Below are 18,333 nucleotides of genomic sequence, written 5' to 3'. Positions count from 1 at the left end.
CTAAGTAGAATACTACTAAATACTCTTATTACTTGAGAAGGTATTTGAAATGCCATATGCTATTTTCCAGGCTCTCGGTTTCCTTTCAGTACACACTACTTGACTGAGAAAAACAGCCCATTAATTACTGGCAATGATACTTTACTGATCCTTTAGCTGTGTTTACCCACAGTGAATAATAATGAATTCAAGTAATCCTGTGATATGACCTGAAACAAATTAAGATGACAATTCAAGCCAGATCTTACAAACAAAACCAAGTATTATCCATCATAGGTCAACAGCTTTTTATCTAGATTACAGGCCGCTAAATAGTTACAGAGAGCCATTTATTAGACCAGAATTAATGCTGACAACGGCTCTCAGCTGGTTAATTTTTTGATAGCTGCGCTCTCTCAGTTGTACAAACACTTAGGTTTGCAAATAGAAAAAAAAAAAAAATTACTTAGAAAAAAAAAAGTGGTATAAAGAGCAATTAATCATTTTAGGAGTAGGACGAACAAGAAAATTGATACTTTCTTCCATAGTGAATTTCATTTAGGTATTGCTACTATTCCTTACTGGCAAGTATGAATAAGATTGTTTCCCCGAGTATACAATTAAAACATGGAAAGAAACCCAGTAAATGAGACCTTGGGGATTTTCTGGCATAGTAGGAAAAAAAAAAAAAAAAGATACCTACAGCAACAAAAGAGCTCCTCTTCACTACTTATAGGCAGTGTACTAAAGTAAACTATAGACTAAACTGCTGGGAGAGCCCGACTTATTCCCATGGAGGCGTTGGAGATGGGGAGGGGGCGGACAAGACTGGCCCCAGCTGAATGTTGGGAGCCATATTTCCCCCTGGGAGATGGGGGAAATATGGCTGGGAGATGGTATGAGATAGACAGTGTCATGGCCCCCAGTATTTATTCCTCCATCTGGTGTGGAATTATAAACCCCAGTTGTGGCACGGAGTTGAGAGCGCAGAAATGTCTAATGTGCTAAATTTCAGGAATAGACAAGAAGTAACTGAGCATATCGTCTCTAAATGGCTATTGTAGGATCAAAGTAGCCTTTTCAGGCTGGCAGACTACTGCATAAGGAGAGCTGGCTCAGCAGCCAAACGGGACCCGGGTCGCACCGCGAGCCAGGTTGAACGCGCCTTCAACCCTGCTCGCTACCAGAGTTGTAATGCAGGGTCACCTACCAGTATATTTTTGGAGCGTGGGAGGAAACCGAAGTACCTGGAGAAAACCCATGCAAGCACAGGGAAGAATATACAAACTCCACACAGTTAGGGCCATGTTGGGAATTGAACCCATGACATCACTGCTGTGAGGCAGTAGTGCTAACCATTACACCGTCTGTGCTACCAAACATGAACATGAAACAGAATAACAGAGAACATAATAAGTTACTCTCTATAAGAAACAGAGAGGAACAAAATGTTGAAAATGACACAATGGTGAGATGTAAAAGTTGAACAGAGCATCAGGGTATAGATGGGAGTATTAGGGTAATGGAGTAGCAGAGTCCTGAGGTAAGTTGCTAAAAAGGGTAAAGCCTAACAGGGAAATAAGCAGAGAGCGAGATAGCTAGTGAGGTAATTGAGAAAATTAGGTCCTGATAAATAGAGAGGAATAAAAGTGTAGTTTGATCCCCCACAAGACAGATTGGCAGCTGGCAGTGGGACATTTAGACCACAACGCTATGGAGGAAATGCTGCAGAGAACATTCTACCAGGGCTGCGCTTCACAGTTTGCACTGGTAAGGACCACATTCACCACACACAACAATTATGTCAGGTATGTGCTGAAATGTGCATCACACCATACACTGCTTAGTAACCGCAGCCAGGAGAAGTGGTTATTACTTTCTCCTTAGGAACAAAAGACAGTGCCCCTGTTTCAAACTCAAACTTTATTCAAGTATTAAACAATTTATTTTATTTACAGATGAAGAAAAATTAGTGACTACAGGAATAAAGAGGACCGGTATGAAATACTGCCTAACCCTACCCCCCTAAGTGCCTAAACCTAACCCTCCCATCCCCGCAGCCTAAACTTAAGTCTCCTGGGGGGGGTGCCTGCCAAACCCTAACCTCCCTCCCGGGGGGTGCCTAACCCTAACCTCCCTTCCGGGGGTGCCTAGCCCTAACCTCCCCTTCCCCTAGCCTAACCCTCCCAGGGGGGTGCCTTACCCTAAGCCCCCCCTCCCCCCCGGGAGCCCCTAACCTAACCCTCATTTCCCCGCGGCTGCCCACGCCCGCCTTACCTTTGTTCAGTATGCCGGGCATCGGGCTCCCAGCGTAGGTATAATGACAGGCGTTGTGATTTTGTCGCCTGTCATTAGTACCCTGCTGGGATTTGACAGATTTGACTGCATCCTGAAAAAAAGTAGGCTTAAGTTTCAGTGAATTTAATCCATACAAATTGTTTAATTGTAGAGGTGATTATCTAGGCCATGGTACGTCAGCTCGTGCAGTGTTTACAGTGCACGCGATAGATTATTACATCGCTCGCCGCATCACTGGATCATACAGTCGTATAGTGTGTACCCAGCTTTACAGTTCTGAGGGGTAAACTCTAAATTCCTGTATGTGAAGTTATTGAAAAACATTACTTGTAAAAAAGACAAAGGGGCCTATTTAATAATGTAATGTTGCAGTCAATCCTTCTGAAAAAATTTTTGGAAGATTGCTACATTATTTAGTATTCGAGTTGTTTAACATATTTTTGTTGTATTAGCAGTCCTCATGGTTTTGCTTTAGGGACTGAGAAGATGGCCTACAAAGCACGGTAAAATCTTATGATTTCGGATCTGGCACCACATAGCTAACATTACCTTTAGATGACGTTAGCCATTGTAGCCTATAGGCTATCTTTGCTAAATATTTTGACCAGAAAGGAATCCGCCCCAGGCAGTCTAAACCTGCACATGTGCTCCCTGATAGCCATGCATGCACAGTAGTTAGGCCAAGTCCAAACCCTTCAGTGAAGTGATAGTGTAAATGTCCTGGCAAGAGGCTTTTTATAAACTGGCAATAAAGGTAAGAAAAATAGATAAAGGTAGTTTATGGGGCTCCACTGACAGCAAAGTTAAATAGGTTCCAAAACCTTGTACTTTGTCTTCACTTATTACACAGTGTTCAAATGATGTTTCCATAGCTGCATAGTGTACCAGGCATTAATGGCAACAATTAAAACAGACAGAATGGGCCAAATGTAATAGGGTGAGAGTTTAGAAAATGTGAGATTCTAACAGTAAACTCTCACACTAATACATTGGTCGAGTTTTATCTTCAAATTGGGGAAAACATGAAAGTTAAAATCGTGAGTTTTTTTGAGTCTGTCTGAAACACATGCGAGTTTGTATGTACTCAGACTGTATTACATTGGCCAAGTTTAAAAAGTGTGAGTTCTCTCTCACATTTTCTCAACCCTCACCCTATTACATTTGGCCCAATGAATGTGTGCGTACAGGTCCTTTCACTTGAAATATTTTTGGAAAATCAGCTTTATAGGGAGTTTAGCAGGCACTAAGAATTCACGCTGAACCCCTGATGTCCACATCTGTGGGTGTACCCAAAGCTCTAATTACTGTATAGCTGAGGAGCACCTCTATCCAGCACACTGCATAAATTGCTTTAATCCTACATCATCCTATTCCGACTAGATGCTTTGATGGCTATTTTCACGTGCTAGAAATGGTGATGTAGGTGTCAATGTCTCTTGGTGTTGGAGACAACTGTACTCTCATGAATAAACAAAACTTTTATTTTTTTTACTGGCATTAATGTATCATAGTTTATACCTCGTAGAACAAAAGCATTATACAGCTCTATAGAGAATTTAAAGAGCAACCATCAATTTCCCACCACATGTTCACACTACTGCTAGTTCCACAGGAAGGGTTTATTCAAATTTTGTTGTCATGATTAGCCCAAAAGTGACCATAAATAGACTCTACCATACTTATGCCATCTGGACATGTGGTTGTGTTTCAATTATGTCAATATAAAGAGCCTTTATAGCACAGTTTACATTCTATTCATCTGTAAAATACTCAGTATGGCCTTTAGCAGCGACATTTACACTGTACAACCAATCAGCAGATCACTTTTATCCACCTAGTGCACACCATGCCAGGGAGCCTTATTTGTTCTTCGGGAGACTTGCCACCTAGCAAAAGCAGGAGGGTTAGACAGCAAGCCTCCTGAATATGCTGAGGCAGAGGAAAGTGAAAGAATTTTCACTCCCTCTGCCATAATACTGAGCGGTGTGTGCGCACGCGTCACGTGCACACCCGCGGTCACGTGCACAGGCACCGCTGGTCAGATTTTTTCTGTCAGTGGAAGACGGAGGACACAGTTTCTGTCTCTGTGACAGATTCATTTAGAATGTCCTCTGCTGCTGGCAGTGTTTCAGGGAAGAGAGCCCGTAAAAGGGCACTATCTTCCTCATCCTCTTCATCTGAAGAAATTATATATAAAAAGAAAAAGGCTGTTCCAGTCATAAATCTGGGAACATCTAACTCCTCAGGCTCTGAGGAAAATATTTTCCCTCATGGAAGTGCCAAGTCACCTTCCTGTTCAGGAAGTCAGCAGGACCGGAAAAAATCATTAAAAAATTAAAGGAAGTTTAATCCCAGGGCATCCTGTTCAGGTGATATTCCTCCATTCCCTGGAATTGCCCGTAGCAGGCAACATTCTAGTGCTCAGAGCAAGCACAATACTTCTGCCCGTAGCTGGCATAATTTGTCTTTCCGTAGCTGGTAGCATGAAGGGACCCGCAGTCTGTATAAGGGGTCACCTACCAAACAGCCACATCTTTCCTCTAGTGATTTCGGCCAACCCTCCTCGGTGGACTGGGAGTCAGAGGAGATAACGAGAACCACTGCCTCATCACAGCGTGGAGAATTTAGTGAAGTGCAGATGGCCAGAGTGGCTTTAGCAGGGTGAACCCCCCCATCAACATTATATACCACACACTGGCCCCTAAAGAGCAATTCAGAGGTACAGAAATTTGCTCAGCTCGCCTTTAGAGCAACCCTTATTAAGGAACATGAATTAGTCCTGCGCTCCTATACAGGGTTGCCAGACGTACCTGCTCTTTTTACTCCTAACATTGACCAGGTTAATGACAAAATGACCCCACAGATCGTAAGTTAAGAAAGATCCAATACAAAATAGCGGACGCAGCCGACCTCCTTTTTTTCGTAATAGATAGAGCAGAGAGAGAGGGAGAGACCGGAGGTACCCTAGATTCTTTGGTGGCATCTAAGCTTGCTCTACTTAAAGCTATTAGCAGGGCAGCTCTTATCATAGGTCAAACATTTAATCACATCACTAATACCCGCAGGTCTAGGTGGTTAACTAGTGCAGGTCTGGCAGACCTTGCTCCTAAATCCATGGAGTTCCCTAACCATACAGATGCCAACCTATTTGGCCCGCAGTTTATTAAAAAAGTGAATGAACCTCGCAGGAGGCCCTTTCTTCAAGGGGGTCGGACTCAGAGAGCCACAGGTTCGACCCGAGGCTTTCAATGCACAAGGAGAGCCCAGAGAGGAGGCTTCATGCAAAAATCCCATGATACCCCTCGAGAATCATCCTCAGGTGCATGGAACAACGCCAGACGAGGCCGCGGTTACGAGTCCACACACACACACACACTCACTTCACCACAAAACTCTAAAAGATTCATATGCGGAGTGGCAACAAATTACCACAGACAAGTGGTTGCTAAAAATAATCCACTCAGGATTAAATCTCCCTTTAATCCGCTTCCCTCACCAGGCATTTCATACTCATTGTTTAAGGAGTTGCAGTCCTCTGTTGGACAATGTACTGACTCTGGCCCTACAATAGGGGAAGATAGAATTTGCAAACCCAGCAGTAAAGGGCTGGGTCAGCCATTTGTTTCCTATAAAAAGCAGGATGGTTCCTTAAAATCAGTCCTGAATGTCAAAACTTTGAATCGATTTTTAAAAACAAAACGGTTTCGCATGGAAGACATTTCAGACATCCCTCACCTTCTCACCAAGGACTGCTTCTGCATAAAAATAGACCTAAAAGAAGCTTTCCACTCTATATCAATGTACCCAAATCACAGACGTCTTCTCAGGTTTTATTGGAGAGACAATCTGTATCAGTGGACAGTGATGGTTTTTGGCCTTTCCACCGCCCCCTACACCTTTACATGGGTGATGAAAATATGAGATATGGTAAGAACTTACCTTTGTTATCTCTATTTCTACGAAGTCCATAGGGTTCCACAGGATACCTTGGGGGTATAGGTGTGACGTCAGTCATCGGGCACCATAGAGTTAAGCTTTCAGCCTCCCAGGATGCACTAGGGTCCCCCTCCTATACCCCGCCCCCGAGCCATGGCACCTCAGTTAGTTACCAAGCCATAGGCCGAGGGAGGAGAAGGAAGAGAGAGAAAGAAGATCTGGATACACACAAGAATCACACTCTCACCAGAGGGAGACGGGAAAACCCGTGACCAGACCAAAGCCCATCTGCAGCAAAGGTGCGACAGGGCGGGAGCCCTGTGGAACCCTATGGACTTCGTACAAATAGAGATAACAAAGGTAAGTTCTTACCATATCTCATATTTTCTACTTCAGGGTCCATAGGGTATCCACAGGATACCTTGGGGATGTCCCAAAGCAGTATCCTTTAAGGGTGGGGATGCTCCTGTGCTGAAAGGAGAATCCGCCGCCCGAAGGAAGCATCCTGAGAGGCGAAGGTGTCAAACCTGTAATACCTCACGAAGGTATGGACAGAGGACCACGTAGCAGCCTTGCAGATCTGGACTGCAGAGGCACCACGTCGAGCTGCCCACGAAGGACCCACAGACCTAGTGGAATGAGCCTTCAAAGAAGGAGGAGCCGGCAGACCTTCATGAAGATAAGTTTCAGAAATAGCCATACGGATCCAGGCTGCCAAAGTTTGCTTTGAAGCAGGCCAACCCTTTTTACGGAAGCCATAGAGGACAAACAAGGCGTCCGACTTCCTAAACGAAGAAGTGCGGTCAACATAAGTCCTTAAGGACCGCACAACATCCAAAGTGGCCTCACTCACTGAAAGGCCAGGTGAGTTAAAGGCCGGAACAACTATTTCCTCGTTAACATGAAACTGAGAAACAACTTTGGGAAGAAATTCAGGCCGAGTGCGGAGCACTGCCCTGTTCCCATGAAAAATCAAGAAAGGGGGTCTACAAGAATTAGCCCCTAAATCAGAAACACGTCTGGCCGAAGCTATGGCCAGAAGGAAAACAGTCTTAGCTGTTAGCCATTTAAGATCCACTGAGCCCAGTGGTTCAAACGGCGGTCCCTGGAGAGCCCTCAAGACCACAGCCAAATCCCAAGGCGCCACAGGTGGAACAAAGGGCGGCTGAATGCGAAGAAAACCTTGCATAAAGGTGCGCACATCCGGGATTGTAGCAATCCTACGGTGAAACCAGACAGACAGGGCCGAAACCTGTACCTTCAAAGAAGCAAGGCGAAGCCCATGATCTAGTCCCGCTTGTAGGAAGGCAAGAATCCTAGACAGACGAAACTCCCGCGGTGCATCACCTCTTGGTCGTCACCATTGGAAGAACGTATGCCACACGCGATGGTATATCCTCGCGGACGACGGTTTCCGAGCTCGCAACATGGTACGCACCACAGAGCTGGAAAACCCCCTGGACCTCAACATGGCTGTCTCAACAGCCACGCCGTCAAAGACAGCCGAGCCAGGTCCGGGTGAAGACAAGGACCCTGCGACAGAAGGTCCGGTCGTAGCGGCAACCGCAGAGGACTGTCCACGGACAGACCCTGAAGGTCTGAGCAACAGTGCCGTCTGGGCCACGCGGGAGCTATCAACAGGAGCGTCCCTCCTTCCTGTTTGAATTTCCGGATTACCCGTGGAAGGGAAACCGGAGGAAACAGGTATGCGAACCGGAACGTCCACCGGACGGACAGAGCATCCATCAGAGACGCCTCTTCGTCTCTTGTGCGAGACCCGTACACCGGCAACTTGTTGTTGTGCCGGGACGCCATGAGGTCGATCTCTGGAAGACCCCACCTGTCCACCAGCAGTTGAAAAACGTCCGGGTGCAGGGACCATTCCCCCGGATGAACGTCCTAGCGACTTAGAAAGTCCGCCTCCCAATTTAGCACTCCCGGGATGAAGACCGCTGATATGGCTGGAAGATTGCGCTCCGCCCATACCAGGATCCGAGACACCTCTACGAGAGCCGCCCGACTTCGGGTTCCTCCTTGCCTGTTTATGTAGGCCACGGTGGTAGCATTGTCCCACTGGACCTGCACCGGACGACCCTGGAGAACCCGATGTGCCTGCTGGAGAGCATTGAAGACCGCACGGAGTTCCAAGATATTTATTGGAAGCTCCGCTTCTGTCGGCGTCCACCTGCCCTGGAACAAGTGTGGACCCGAAACTGCTCCCCAGCCCCGAAGACTGGCGTCCGTTGTCAACAGGACCCAATTTGGTACCGAGAACGGACGTCCCTTGCTGAGATGGGTCGTCTGCAACCATCAGGCAAGGGACAGGCGAACCTCCGGGGTGAGCACTATCGTCTGGGACTTCAGAGACTGAGGCAGCCCGTTCCACTTGGACAGGATCAGGTGCTGCAGAGGTCTGGAGTGAAACTGGGCATATTCCACCATGTCGAACACCGACACCATGGAGCCCAGTAACCTCATCGCCGAGTGTAGGAGACACCCGGCGGCTGTGCAGACAACTGCGCACCCTCGACTGTAAAGCAGAGATCTTTTCCTCCGTCACAACGATCCTTTGCTGACCCGAGTCCAATAAGGCTCCGAGGTGCAGAATCCGCCGAGACGGGATTAGAGTGGACTTCTGCCAGTTTATTAACCAGCCGTGCCGTTGCAGTAGCGCAATGGTCAGGTCCAAGTGGCGCAGAAGGAGCTCCGGAGATCCTGCCACTAATAAAAGGTCGTCCAAGTACGGCAACATGCGGACTCCCTGCAGCCGCAGAGAAGCCGCCATGACCGCCATCACCTTGGTGAACACACGCGGTGCTGTCGCCAGGCCAAAAGGTAACGCCCGAAACTGAAAGTGGTCGCTGCGGATTGCAAACCTGAGGAACTGTTGATGGCGCAAAAGAATAGGGACATGCAGGTAAGCGTCCTGTATGTCCAATGACACTATGTAGTCCCCAGGTTCCAGTGCCAGAATGATGGACCGTAGGGTCTCCATCCGAAACTTCGGCACCCGCAAAGACTTGTTGAGAGCTTTGAGGTTGAGAATCGGACGATACGACCCATTGGGTTTCTGCACCAAAAAAAGATTGGAATAGAAACCCTGGTCCCTCTGGGAGAATGGAACAGGCACTATAACTCCAGCCTGGAGCATAGTGTGCAAGACCTTCCGCAGCTCCGTGGCCTTGTTCCGGTCTGATGGTAGACCCGTGGTGAAAAATCGAGCCGGGGGTCTGTGCCGGAAAGAGAGGGCGTACCCGTGGGAGACCACCTCGAGAACCCAAGTGTCTGTCGTGGTGACCAACCAACACCGGGCGAACTGCAGCAGGCGGCCTCCCACTTTGGGATCCCCCAAAGGGAGGCCCGGACCGTCAGGCCGCAGGCTTGTCATCAGGCTTAGGGGCCGGACGTCTGGTACTCCATGCCTGCTTCCGGGGCTTGGCCGATTTCTTGGGACCAGCCTGTCGGGGAAAAGACTGTGGTTTGGGCCTGCCCTGGGCCCTATAAGACCGAAAGGACGATGGTCCTGAACCAGAAGGAACCGCGGCCGACGGGAGACATGCCGATATGGCTGCCGCCAGCGTGGCCACAATCTTGTCCAGATTTGGACCGAAGAGAACTTCTCCGTTAAAGGGCAACGCCTCCAAACCCTTTTTGGAGTCAGCGTCCACCTTCCAGGATCGCAACCACAAGGTGCGACGAGCAGCCACCGCTGCTGAAGAAATTCGAGACACCAGTGTACTAATGTCTAAGGCCGCCTCGTTGATATAAGTGGGCGAATCACGGAGATTACCAATCAACTCCGCTTGTTCGGCCGGACAGTCGGAATCAAAGGACGCCTCCAATGAATCCGCCCAGCGCTCCATCGCTCTGGCAAACCAGCAAATGGCCATAGCCGGCCGCGCTGCCCCCCCCTTCCGCAAGGGAATAAGCGGACTTCAAGCAGATCTACACCTTTCGGTCCGTAGCATCCTTAAGGGAGGACATGGATGGCATCGGCAATGTGGCACTACGGACAAGACGTGTCACATGAGAATCCACCTGTGGAGGGGATTCCCACTTAGCAAAATAATTATCCGCAAACGGATAAGCCACTGCCAGGCGCCTCTGTGGTATCGCTTGCCAGGCTGTTCCCACGCCTCCTCTAAATGGTCCATTAACTGACCCGACAGAGGAAAGACTGTGGCGTCACCTTCACATCCTTAAAAAAGGCATACTTGGATTTAGCAGCTGGGGGAACTTCGTCCTCAATCACCAAGGCTGTGCGGACTGCCCGAATAAGTCCAGGAATATACACCTTGGACCTAGCGTCAGCGTCCTTAGTATGGAGAGGTTCCTGATCGTAAGGATCCAGAATCTCCCCATCATCAGACGTCCCTTCGTCATCCTCATAAGGAGCCGACAGACGCCAACCGGCCGTTTATGTGGCTGCATCACAGCCTCCCCCTGCAACACATCCGACAAGTGCTGTATAGAACTCGTGAGTGAGTTAACCCACGCCGGCTCCTGAGAAAGCGGGAGAGGGGAAATAGGGAGACTGCGGGGTACCACCAATTGTCTTGGGAAACCCTGCATGGGTGATGACACCACTGACTGCTGGGACAAACCCATCTGCGTAAACGCGGGCTGCGGAGCGAACTGGCCCACTAAGGTTGTAAGCGCCTGAGCGAAACAAGCCCAGGGCGGCTCCTGTACCGGTGCTGTAACCGTAATAGGCCGCGCCATTGACAAACACTGCTGGCAGAGGCCCTCTGCGCTACCCTCCCCTCCGCTAAAGGTACTTTGCAAGTAGTACACTGTAGCCGGAGAGGAAAATCACTTTCAGACATGATGGTACCAAGTATGTGACCCCTCTCACCAATTGTATTTTAAAGAGGCGAGAGACCACCCTGCAGCACCGCACCGCAAGGGCTTAGCAGAAAGAACAGGGACAGTAATAAAGCTGACAGTCAGAATAGAAGATACAGGCAGCAGCGCTAGCACAGTCACATACAATGCAAAGAAAATCAATTCCTGCACTAACCAGCGCTGATCACTCAACTACACAGACACAGAGCCTGGTAGGACACAGCGCTGCATACACAGACCTGATCACAGCGGAGGAGAGGTATGCGGGGGGACCCAGACCACGATGCTTCCTTCCAGGCTTCCAGTAGCGTTCACCATGCGTTCAGGAAGATGGCCGCCGAGGAGCAGAGAGGAGGCTGGCCTGGGGGAGGAGCGCTGCCACAGGGCCAGTCGGCAGTGTGCAGAGAGGGCTGTGTGCAGCGGGGGAGGCGCCGGCTGTGAGTCAGGGAAGGCGCGCTCCCCTGGCATGCATTTAACCCCCGGGACGCCGCAGCGCTACTGCTCTGCTGCGGTCCACTGTCCCAGGGGGATAGTGGAAGCGCAGGTTCTTACCTGGCTCCACGCTGCAGCCAGTCCCCAGGGAGCCCCCTGCCAGGGGACTCTGGACCATGTAACAGCGGGGACCCACCGCGGGTCCCCGCTGCTTACCTTGCTGTCCCCCTTGATTCCGGCCATGGTCCGGAACATCTGGGGTCACCGCTGTGACCCCAGATGCTCACCAGCATCCCCGGATCGGTACCGGTGTTCTGGTACCGGCGGGGGTGTAGGGAAGACAGCATGGACATCAGGACTGACTGTCCATGCTGTACATCCAGATGTGCAGCCACAGCTGCATGCAGGAAAGCTTCAGGGGCTCTTCTTAGCCCCCACTCCAACAGGTGCACCCGACTCCGGCCGGGCACCAAACTAAACTGAGGTGCCTTGGCTCGGGGGCGGGGTATAGAAGGGGGACCCTAGTGCATCCTGGGAGTCTGAAAGCTTAACTCTATGGTGCCCGATGACTGACGTCACACGTATACCCCCAAGGTATCCTGTGGATACCCTATGAACCCTGAAGTAGAAAGCGGTAGTGTCTCACCTGTGCCAGCAAGGGGTTCAATGTATAATTTACCTAGATGACATACTTTTGATACACGCAGACCACGATACCCTTTTAAAGCACAAGCATTTAACTATTTCTCTGTTATCAAACCTGGGTTTCATGCTAAATATTCCAAAGTCAGTACTGACTCCCACCAAGAAAATCAAGTATTTAGGGTTCGACTTAGATACCCATTCTTTCTCTCTAGCTGTTCCGCAACAGAAATGGCTAGACACAAAAGATATTAAAAAATTGGCCCAAAAGCACAGCATGACCCTCTGTACCTTAGCAACAATCATTGGGAAAATGAAAGCGATGTCTCCGGGGTTTCGACACGTTCCGCTATTATGCAGAGAATTGCAACGCGTCTTAGGAACTTTGATTCACGCCCAATATTCCTTGACAGACACCATATATCTCTCCAGGAATGTAAAAACAGAACTGTCCAAATGGAACAGTCTTCCCACTCCCACTCCTCCTCCTCGTCCCCTCCTAGATCCCTCCTCCTGCATGACGATTACCACAGATGCATCCCTAAAAGGATGGGGAGGTTTCTCACAAGAAAAAGCAGTAAGGGGCACTTGGTCAAAGGAAGAATCCTTGTTAATAAACATTTTGGAACTACGTGCAGCAATATTAGCCCTACAGGCTCTAGTCCCCATTCACCTTACAAGGGCCTGTATCCAGCTATACCTGGACAATACCGCAGTGTCCTATATAAACAAGATGGGAGGCACCAAGTCAACATCCCTATGCAAGGAGGCATTAGAAGTGTGGGATTGGGCAGTGCAGAGAGATATTCTTCTGGTCGCAGCTTATGTCCCAGGGGAGTTGAACGAATTAGCAGACTCCCTATCCCGGAAAAGGGTATCCCTAGATTCGGTTGCACTAAAAAATCAGCTCTTTCAGAAAATAGTTCACACATTTGGGAGATTACAGATAGATCTCTTTGCCAGTCCCACGAATGCTCAGATTCAGTGTTTTGTTTCCAGAATATGGACAAACGGGGTGTGGAGGATGGATGCAATGTCCTTTCCTTGGACAGATCTGACGCCCCTATGCTTTCCCTCCCTCCCGCCCTACTCCTGAAAGTCTTACAAAAAATCAGGGAGGGCAGAGTGCCGCAAATTGTGGTAGTATACCCTGTATGGCCATCCAGAGTCTGGTTTCCTCTGATCAACCAGTTTACGAATAGGTCCGAAAATTCCTCTAGGGTTATCCAAGGAATGCTTTCAGGGGACCCCAGACCTATTAGAGACACTTCCCTAATGTATGTGGATGGCAATATTACTAGGCTGTTAACAGATGTAGCTCTAGCATCACCCATGGAAGCCCTAATAAATGCCTCCTTAAGGCCCCGGACAAGGGCTAGATATTGTACAATCATAAAAGAATTTAACCTTTGGCGATCCAAAACAAACCCGTCTCACCAGTCTTCACTACTCCATTTAGCTTTAGATTTTCTAGCATCTAAGTATGAGTCAGGCTTGGCATCAGCTACCATTAAATCATATGGTTCCGCTTTAGCTATTATGATTCCAAACTTAACGAACAACAAACTATACCTACATTTATTAAGAGGTTATACCTCTCTAGGCCCATAGTTCCAAAATATTCACATACTTGGGACATCGAGCCTTTCCTCTCCTTCCTGGCGTCCTGGGAAACAGACTCCAACATTTTCATTTTATCCCGTAAATTAGCATCTTTGTTAGCTCTAGCCGTAGCGGCCAGAGGAGCGGAACTAACCCTTATACACGTCTCAGACCGCTGGTTAGCACAGACTCCTGCAGGGTACCACATTATCCTAAAAGGTCACACCAAAACCTCATTGTTTAATAATGCCATAGTTGTATTCGATGTTATCTACGACCCTTTAGAACCTAACCTTTGTGCAGCTTCGTGCCTGTCCTCTTATCTGGCCCTGACTGCCCCCATGAGATACAGTATTACACAACTCTTCATTACATGTAGGAAACCCTTTCGCCCAGCAAAATCCTCCACTATCAGAGGATGGATTGTAGCATCCATGAGGGAGGTGGGGGTAGATACAAACCAATTCAAAAGTCACTCCTTACGGGGAGCGGCAGCCACAAAAGCGGCAGCTAAAGGCATCCCATTACAGTCAATAATGCTAGCAGCGAGATGGTCCTCAGCTCGTAAATTCGCTAAGCACTATTGGAGACCAACCGATCTATAGAAGATCGAGTTTCTCAGAGCAACCACCAGGTATGTGGTAGTCTGCCCTCCTGCTGTTGCTAGGTGGCAAGCCTCCCGAAGAACAAAACACTACACTAGTTTGCAGGAATCTATGACCGGGGGGACTGCCATCTAGCAACAGCTCCCACCCTACCCACCCTTTCTCCTTTGGCGAAGGCTGTTGTTTCCTCTGGAGAGTCTATGTTTAGGTATTAATAGTTTTTTCTCATATTATCCCTCAAGGCGCAGCAAAAGACCCAAAGAAGCCTCAAGCAGTCACCAATAAAGATCAGAAATAGACTACCAGCCAGCGTTTAACTCTGTTCCGGAACTCCGCAACCAATGCCATTTTAATTTTCTTTATTTCTGTCCAGTTTCGATCTATTAAGCAGTTTCCAAAATATATCTGTTACTGTTCAATAAATTTGTTCTTGCTTGGAAATCACATGTGTCATAGTCTTCTAACACAGACTTAGAATGCAGAGACAATCAAGCCTAAGATTTACCTGTGTCTTTATTTTCCGTTATCCCTTCTAGGGTTGGTTTGCCACCAGCGAGCTTCTGAAAAAATCTGACCAGCGGTGCCTGTGCGCGTGTACGTGACCACGGGTGTGCACGTGACCTAAGGTGCACGTGACGTGTGTGTGCGCGCATGCACCGCTCCGTATTATGGCAGAGGGAGTGAAAATTCTTTCACTTTCCTCTGCCTCAGCGTATTCGGGAGGCTTGCTGCCTAACCCTACTGCTGTTGCTAGGTGCCAATCCTGTTCCCTAGAACAAATCCAGTTTGCAGGTCATAGATTCCTGCAAACTAGTGTTTGGTCCAATATGGCGGTATCTGGCCAGAAACGGACTGCATTACACAATGATAATCTGTTCTAAATTAACTGACTCTTTATTGGACATAAGAGGACCTCTACCTACCATCCTTTGCCTACACTAGCAGGACCCAATCATTCCAGAATTTAATGTTTAGTAATTTGTGGGGCTAGATTAAGAGAATGAACCAACTGATTGGTCACTATGGTTCATTTTAGCAAAATGTCTCCTAACCCAAAATAAGAAATTCAAAGTCATTTAGATGCAAGCAAGCATTAGGATGGTGTCATATCTGCATGTAACAAGCAGCATATTTCGGCTATTTATAAATGCTCTGACAAGCAGCTTGTTTGTGACAGGCTAAATAAAATCACATTAATTTCAATGCACCTGGATGGCAGCAGCATTTTTTTTTAATCTCTGTGATAGTTAGAATGGAAGTCGCTGATGTGCCAGCGCAGGTCAGACCCCATATACTATAGTGATAAACACTACCAACAGATACCTCATGCTTTTTACAGTCACAAAACGCAGGTGTGACACCAGACTTGGGCATTAAAGGGAACAGTTTATGCTCGATATTCCAAAACATATTGAATAAAGCATCCGGGAAAAATCTACTTTAACCCTGTGCCACCATAAACATTAAATCACTGTGCCTCCTGCATGGATCAGATTTGCATTAACCAGGCTCCCACAAAAAGAGTGCCAATAGCACCGGGATAGCCTTCTAAACAGTCTTTAAAATGCAATTGTTGTAATCATTTTCTACAGATGCAACCTCACAAGGGGCTGCTGTCACAAGGACCATTTACGACGTATTATGGTGTCTCTATTGTTTACAAGCGACATTCGCTAACCAGGCGACAGCTGGGACAGAAAGCTGCTACTCAAGGAACAATATAATCCCGTGAAAGCAATCAACAAATGTAAGGGTCTTAATTAACTTTACACTTTATCATGTTCAATTAGTTGTCTTTTTTTAGCAGCGATTGCCATGCACAATCGGTTTAGAGCGTGCCATGTTTGATTTGTAAGTGATCACAGTTTTTGCTGCACAGTCCATGTCAGATGCTCTCTTGGGTTTTAGTGACACAGACGAACGACTTGCACACATGCTCGGCAATGGGATGATCTGGTTTATTATAAACCACCATAACATAACCCCTTGTTAACACACCCTGGTTAATGTCCCGTATAGGAAATCAATGGCAGCACCAGTGGGTCCATTTTTAATTTTCTGAATTTCTAGACAAAATTATTTTCTCAAGTTTCCTAAAACGGTTTGAAACAAATTAGACAAATGAATAGTATACTGGATGCAATCTGCAGTACTTTTTCTTGTTTTTATCCTTGTAGAAGTTAACATCCAGTTAAATGAAGATTTAATGTTATAATACAATAATCATATAACACAACACACTAAAGAATATACTGGGATATTTAAATATGAATACTAATAAAGGGTGCGGTATGAAAGGTCGACATTAATAGAGTCAGGTTTGGCCATGTCGATATTAATCATGTAGACACTTATGAAATGTTGACCTGTTAGAATGTCAACATATTGTCCTTGGTGGCTCAGCGGTCACTTACCTGCTCCCGACAGCTGCAGTGGCTCCAGTGTCCAGGTCACGGCGGTGACCGTCACTTCCAGGTCAGACCTGTGATCCCCTAGTGTCTCAAAATCTTCCACTATCCCTATTCCCTACCAGTAACCCTCCCTATAGCGCTTAATGCTAAAGGTGCCTACACACATAGCGATGTACTCACAATCCCATGATGTGTACGATTTCCCCCTGAACTCTCCCCGGCAGTCGTGGACACGACTTGGTCTGAAAAAGCTGCCAATTTGACACACGATCTATCGTGCCTCCTAAACTATCCAGTGCATCGTGACTTAAGATTGTCAGATCTGCCCTACAGCACGGCAGATCTGAAGTTGCGATGTGTGACCTGCGGGGACGCGCATAGCATCGTGATCGTGAGTGGGGACTCACGATTTGGGCATATTTTACACGATCTGTCGTTCCGATGCGCCGAAAATGGCCAGATCGGGTAAAATATCGCCATGTGTGTAGGCACCTTAAGACCCCCCCCCAGTCTAACCGTAATGTCGACATTCTGACAAAGTTGATATTTCACATGTCAGCGTTGCCTGTTGAAATTTTAACAATGTTGACATCTTAACTGTCAACACTGTTGTGTTGACATTATGAATGTCAACATTATAAATATTTAACTTATTGATTACTTCCACTATTAAATAATGTGTATAAAATCCAATGTCCGTACATAGCATAAAGCATCCAATGCAAATAGCTTGCAAACGCTGACAACTACGTCACAGTGATAGATCCGGATGAGCAGACAGAGAGACATATAGAGAGGTAGTTCAGAAAAAAGATGTTGTTTTGTGAAAAATGTTATGTATATGGCTCCACTCAACTGTAACCATGCCGCATTTCCATATATATTATGGCAGTGGTCGAAGTGGAAATTTTGAAATGGGGTTATGGAAATATCAGGGGGGCTTTACTTAGGCAGCCCAAATCCTGAGCCCCCCATATTTTCATACCCCCACTTCAAAATAATGACACGGTAACCTCGGCATACTGCCCAGGCTCACAGGCTCTCTGCCCGCCTAACAAGCACCACAAACCTGAGGCTTGACTGGGCCCATGGGCCTAGTTCCCAACAACCCTTGTGGTCTAGGGAGGGTTAAATAAGTGAAGGTGGCCGAAGCCACCTATCATGGCACTGGAAGAGGCTGTAGTGCGGAGATTTGTTTAGCTCTTTTCCTTTCCACCACTGCAGCACTCTCCGGTCCTCAGCTACTTGCTTCTCAGCTTTTTGGTCCTCAGCTTCTTGATGCTGGCCCGTCCTGGCCAGCAGCACCTCCTTTTCTTCCATTGTCAGCTCTTCCCTCTTCTTTTCTTCGGGAGGTCTTCTTTCCTCCCTCTCTGCTCCTCTCCCCTCACAGCCGCATACGTCTCCTCACAACTAACCTCCCTCACTACAGCACTCTCCTCACACCTCACTGCAGCACTCACCTCACCACATACCTCTCTTCGCACCTCACTGCAGCATTCACCTCACCACATACCTCCCCTCGCAACTCACTGCAGCACTCACCTCTCCTCACACATCCCCTCACTGCAGCACTCACCTCTCCG

General features: G+C 47.7%; 1 protein-coding gene and 1 pseudogene across 1 annotated transcript in view; one reads left to right on the top strand and one right to left on the bottom strand.

Moving 5' to 3' along the window:
* HIBADH (3-hydroxyisobutyrate dehydrogenase) overlaps positions 1 to 18,333 on the bottom strand; it is a 155,289-nt gene that overhangs the window by 48,755 nt on the left and 88,201 nt on the right. The window lies entirely within an intron of this gene.
* LOC148453957 (uncharacterized) lies at positions 4,382 to 6,198 on the top strand (annotated as a pseudogene).

This window comes from Taudactylus pleione, unplaced genomic scaffold, assembly GCF_031769625.1.
Source record: "Taudactylus pleione unplaced genomic scaffold, aTauple2 ptg001052l, whole genome shotgun sequence".
Classification (NCBI taxonomy): domain Eukaryota; kingdom Metazoa; phylum Chordata; class Amphibia; order Anura; family Myobatrachidae; genus Taudactylus; species Taudactylus pleione.
The sequence above is the reverse complement of the archived record's forward strand: the minus strand, read 5'-3'. Positions and strand labels throughout refer to the sequence as shown.